A 6,000-nucleotide genomic window follows, 5' to 3' on the forward strand; every position below is an offset into this window, starting at 1 on the left:
GGATAATCTGGATAGGGGAGGGGACAGAGTGTGGTCTCAAATGCTAACACAGCACAGGCAAGTGGGGGTTACAGCCAAGGAGCAGGTGGAGCAGCACCTGACCCCTCTAAGAGGTCATTACTAAAATTATATTAAATTACGTGGAGAGGGTGGGGATGGGGGGGGCTGGATCCTGGCTGAACTGACCCAATGGGATCCTCGCTGAAGACAGGCGAAGGTGGGCAGACATCATGTGGGGACCTTGGGGTCAGATGGAGAGTATTGGGGTCAGATACTGGGGGATGGGGAGGAGTGAGGGTGTGTTCTCGCCAAACTGACCCAGCAGGGTCCTTGCCAAAACCAGATCTGACACGGAAGTGCACAGAAGGGCCTGGGAGAAGGTTCAGGAGCCAGACTAACGTTTGGCCAAGCAGAGAGAATCCCTGTTGTCCGCAGGCACTACTGTTCTCTCTGTGCAGGGTCCAGGGGCAGATCCAGAGCACCAACCACCACCACCCCCCCGCCCCCCTGGGAGCTGGTGAGACTCTGAGGCTGGCGCCCCCCAAGCCTGTCCTGGGCAGGGATGGAGGGGCTGGTGTGAGGCCTCCCAAGCAGAAACATGAGAGGAGCCAGGTCTCAGCTGAAACCCCTCCTCCCGCTGACCACCTGCATGGGCACCTCCTCACTCCTGGCCACTGACTTGGGGTCCCCTCTCTCTGCCCAGTGGGGTTCCACCAAGGAAGTAGAGTGAACTCAACACCATCTGATGGGATTATTTACTTGCAGCTCTGTTATTTATTTGTTTGTTTATTTATTTATAAATATTTCATTTATTCATGAGAGACAGAGAGAGAGGCAGAGACGTAGGCAGAAGGAGAAGCAGGTTTCCTGCAAGGATCCTGTTGCGGGACTCGATCCCAAGACCCTGGGATCACGCCTTGAGCCAAAGGCAGGTGCTCAACCACTGAACCACCAAGGTGTCCCTGCAGCTCTGTTTTTAAAAAGGCGTTGGTCGGGATCCCTGGGTGGCGCAGCGGTTTGGCGCCTGCCTTTGGCCCAGGGCGCGATCCTGGAGACCCAGGATCGAATCCCACATCGGGCTCCCAGTGCATGGAGCCTGCTTCTCCCTCTGCCTATGTCTCCGCCTCTCTCTCTCTCTCTCTCTCTCTCTCTCTCTCTGTGACTATCATAAATAAATAAAAAATTAAAAAAAAAAAAAAAGGCGTTGGTCAAGGGGGAGAAAATCCAACTGGTGAGATTCCCGGAATGATTTCATGATTTCATGGGCCTTGTTCTGCCTTCCCCGGTACAAGTGAGAAGGCACCCTGAATGGCTCTGAATCCTGGGTTAAATTTCTGAACCCCTCACCTAATGCCCCCCACGGAGACTCCTCATGTGGTGGGAGAGTGAGTTACGATTAGTGAATCACAGAGTTCTATGGATCTGGTTCCATTTTCACACCGGGCTGCACACGGAATCACCTGGGAGCTTTAGAATCTTCCCACGCCAGGGTCCCCACACCCCTGCTTGAGGCTCAGCGGTCTTCCGTCTGGGGTGCAGCCGGGAGTTGGGTTTTAAAACCTTCCTAAGTGCTTAAAAAAAACAAAAAACAAACAAACAGACAAACAAAACTGGCAGCCCAGGTGGCTCAGCGGTTTAGCGTGGCCTTCAGCCCAGGGCGTGATCCTGGAGACCCGGGATCGAGTCCCACGTCGGGCTCCCTGCATGGAGCCTGCTTCTCCCTCTGCCTGTGTCTCTGCCTCTCTCTCTGTGTCTCTCATGAATAAATAAATAAAGTCTTAAAAAAAAAAACCTTCCTAGGTGAAAAATAAATAAATAGAATAAAATCTTCCTTGGTAATTGCAAAGGGCAGCCAAGTTGGGGACCCCCACCCCCCAGTTAGCTTCTGCCTTTCCTACATCAGAAAACAGGCCTGGGGAGGGGAAGGTCTTGTCCAAGGCCCTGCCTTTCTGGCCTCCAGTCCTGGGCCCAGTGTCTTCAGCACTTTACCCCAAGCCCCCTCCTCAGGGACATGACAGACCTTCATCCCACATCAGGGCCCCCAGCTCCCCAGCCCTCACACCCTGGGTGTGGCTGATTGGGATGCTAATTCTCCAGCGCTCACCCTCCGGGCTTCACAAGTACCTGTCAGCTCACCACTTCCTCCGGCCTCCTCCAACGCTTCAAAACTGCGAGAAACTGAATATGGCCCCAAGAACCTTTCATCCAGTCCCTGCCTTTCATCTGAGCCCTTTAAAGTGCCGTGGAAAGCTTCAACTATCAGAGAACCTCCAGGAAGAAAGAAGGTGGGAGTCAGGTACCACTTTGCCCATTTCCCTGCTGACAAAACCAAGGCTCTGTGAGAGCTGCCAGGCGTCCCTACTTCCTCGAGGCCCAGTTCCTCCTGAGACGAATCAGTTAATGGGAAATCTACAGGCACTGACCAGACGCCACTGAGGCTTCCAGAAACAGATGGTGAGGCCCACAGTTGCTCTTGGACATATGCTCTCCCATGTCCTTTGTGTCTCAACACCTTCCCTGGGTGCTGTGCTCCTTGCCTCTGCACGCCCAGGAGCTCCTGGCCGTCATGTACCGTGTGAGCTGGGCCCAGAATTCCACATGCCCCTGGGGTCCTGCTCACACACACACCCCCACCCCGCCCCCTGAGAGCTCAAAGGCCAGGTGGGACGCCCAGGTGAGTACACCTGGGAAAACACTAAGATGTGACAGACGGGCAGTGTGGGTGCCGGGGAGCCCTGCCAGTCGCAGGCCATGGAGGGTGGGAGGGGGCAGAGGCAGAGAGCGTGCACAGGGCCCCCCACCTCACTCAATCCACAAGATGGCCAATGCCACAGGCAGGATGGTGTTCATTCTCATGCACAGGTTGGCTGTGGCTTGCACTTGGCCTGACTCCCCAGCTGGGCAAGCCCTCTCCTAGGCGAGCTCCTATGCTGCTCCAAGGCACATTTAGCAGCTCAGAGTGCTTGGGGGCCCTGCTCTGCCAGAGCTCCGACAATGGATAAGGGACTAGAGTGAAGACAAGTGTGAGCACCTGCACCCTTCCTGGTGTGGGAGTCTTGAGCGTGGGGAGCTGCCTGAGCCCATGGAGCATGCCGGTGGCAGAGGCTCCCTGGCCCCCCAGTGATGTACCCTGAGCCCCTGTGGTGTACCAGGTACTGGGCTGGTTGGAGAAAAAGTCAGACCCAGCTTCTGACAGGGAAGGCAGGCAGGTGAGATGGGCAGGCAGGCAGCAGAAGACCCTGACCTGGTCCTGGTCCAAGACAACTTTTGAGTGTTTGCAGCCATACCTCCATGGGGGACAGAACCCCAAGTCATATATCTCAGGCCAGGAGCTTTGGTGTCTGCGTGGGAGGACAGGTGTCACTTGGATGAGGCTGCAGGAGGTTGGAGGCTGTCCTGTTGGGCTCCAGGCTATGAAATGACCTCCCAAGGAACAGCTCTGTACCATTCCTGAACCAGCTCTGACTTCGATGAATAGCCGTGGGGCCGAAACAGGGCGAGGCCTTATGGAGCCTAAAATGGAGGCTCCCCAGCCCCCTTATCCAGCCCTGGACTCCACCCCCAGGCCTGAGATTCCAGGTCTCTCACCTCCAAGTGAGAGACGCAAACTTGTCTGCAAACTTGTCATCCAAATGAGACGTCCACTCAATCTAATTCTCTCTTTGGACCCGCCAGGAGGCAGAGATGTGCTCAAGTTTCTGATCCTCTCCTGCCCTAAATGCTTCCAAAACATCTTGGGGTTAAGACAAAGGTATCTTAGCCCCAAGGGCTCAGCATAGACCTGCCCTCCCTGGAGCCCTGTCTGAAGGGCATCATGCTCCTGGCCCACCTGCAGAGCTGGAGTCAGGTGCTTTCAGAGCAGGGCTGATTCCCTCCAAGCAAGGTCTTCCCAGAATGGGAGCCCCTGGGACTTCCCCTGGGGCATCCTGGACACAGCCCAAGACCTCCCAAATCCAGAACACATGGAAGGTTACAAGAATTTAAGAGTAGCTGCTGTACAAGAAGTATGGATAGTTTATTTATTTATTATTTTAGAAGGGGAGGCAGGGAGGAGCAGAGGGAAAAGGACAAGCAGGATCCCCACTAAGTGCAGAGCCCCACAGAGGGCTGGATCCCACGACCCTGAGACCATGACCTGAGCCAAAACCAAGAGTCAGATGCTCAACCGACTGAGCCGCCCACAGATATTTGACACATGTGTGAGGTAAAGCGTGAAAGCCCCTTGCCCCACAGATGAGCCTACCTACCCAGTTTGGACTGTGGGCTCTGAGACGCTTTGAAGGAATCACATATGTATTGGGAGCCTATTACCTACAGATTTGATGGCATGCTAGGCACAAGATCGTATCATGCATTCATGCTCACCAAGAAATTATTCTCGGGTTCGGGGAACAAGATTTGTCTGTATAAAAACTCTGCATGTCAACTTCCAGGTATGAACGTTACACACATGCCCATACTCGGAGAGGGGTCATAGTGGCTGCCCCCAGCTTGATTTATTTACAGGTTTCTCCTTTTTCCTGGGGCTCTATTTGATTTCTACAGAAAGTAGGACTCACACCAGGGAGCTGTGGGGTGGGAGGAGGGGTGGGCAGGCCCAAGAGGAACTGTGGATTCACGGCAGAGGGTTTGAGCTGGGGTGGCAGGGGTGGGGGGTATCTAGGAGGAGCATGAGCCCTCAGAGGAGCAGGGCCGGAGCAGGGGCCTGAGCAGGGGCAGGTGGGGTTTGGGAGGTGAGGAGGGATGGCCCCAGGTGGAGTAGGGGTGCGAGATGACCTCTGGCTCTGGACCTGTCTCCCCACCATCACCCTCTGCTCAAGTCTGGGAAGGGGACCCCTACACAGGGTCCCCACACTGGGCAGCACCTGGTAAACACCCCCATTAGGTTTGCAGGAGGCCATGTGCAGAACCTGCAACGGGTTCTCTGGCGGCTGTGAACCAAGGGCAGCCTTGCCTCTTCTGGAACGTTGTTTGGTGGGCTCCTGAGCCCCTCACTCTGGGAGAGGCCCCTCACCTCTCGTGGGCCCAGAGGCCCAGGGCCATGCATGCAGCAGGTGGGGTGTTGCTTCCAGCATGCTGAGGATGAGGTGTGGGTCAGCACTTAGGGCCTTCACGGGGCTCAGCCTGGCTGTGGCCTGGCCCCCATCATCCTGCAACATTCCTGCCTTTATGTCCACACTCTTCTCCCCAAGGCTTTGTCCTAATGCACCTACACTCTGCCTCTGCCCCTTGTGTAGGGAGCTCCCCAGGGCTCCCACTGAGCTTACTCCATTCTGATCTGGTGGCTGGGGCTCGTGGGGCCTGAAGCCCAGACACCCATCGTGCCCACTCTCCACACCACCCCAAACTCACCTCCTGTGCCTGTGTTCACAAAGCAGCGGACCCTACCTTCCCAGAGCCATGCTCTTGTCCTCAGGTTCAGTATCTTCTTCCACTTCTTTCTTTCTTTAAAAGATTTTATTTACTTTGAAAGAGAGAGAGAGAGAGAGCGCGAGCACATGAACAGGGGGAGGGGCAGAGGGAGAGGGAGAAGCAGGCTCCCCGCTGAGCAGGGAACCTCATGTGGTGCTCAATTCCAGGATCCTGGGATCATGCATGACCTGAACCAATGGAAGCCACTGAACCCACTAAGCCCCCCAGGCACTCCCTTCCACTTCTTTCAAAGACACTGAGTTTTGCTTTTTTTTTTTTTTTAATTTTTTAAAAAAATTTATTTATGATAGTCACACAGAGAGAGAGAGAGAGAGAGAGAGAGAGAGAGGCAGAGACACAGGCAGAGGGAGAAGCAGGCTCCATGCACCGGGAGCCCGACGTGGGATTCGATCCCGGGTCTCCAGGATCGCGCCCTGGGCCAAAGGCAGGCGCTAAACCGCTGCGCCACCCAGGGATCCCTTTTTTTTTTTTTTTTAACTTCTCATTCTGGAAGAATCTCAAACAGTAGAGTGGATGGTATAGTCAATGGTCCAAACCCAGCTTCAACTGTTGTCAATTCATATCCAA

This window comes from Canis lupus, chromosome 6, assembly GCF_048164855.1.
Source record: "Canis lupus baileyi chromosome 6, mCanLup2.hap1, whole genome shotgun sequence".
Classification (NCBI taxonomy): domain Eukaryota; kingdom Metazoa; phylum Chordata; class Mammalia; order Carnivora; family Canidae; genus Canis; species Canis lupus.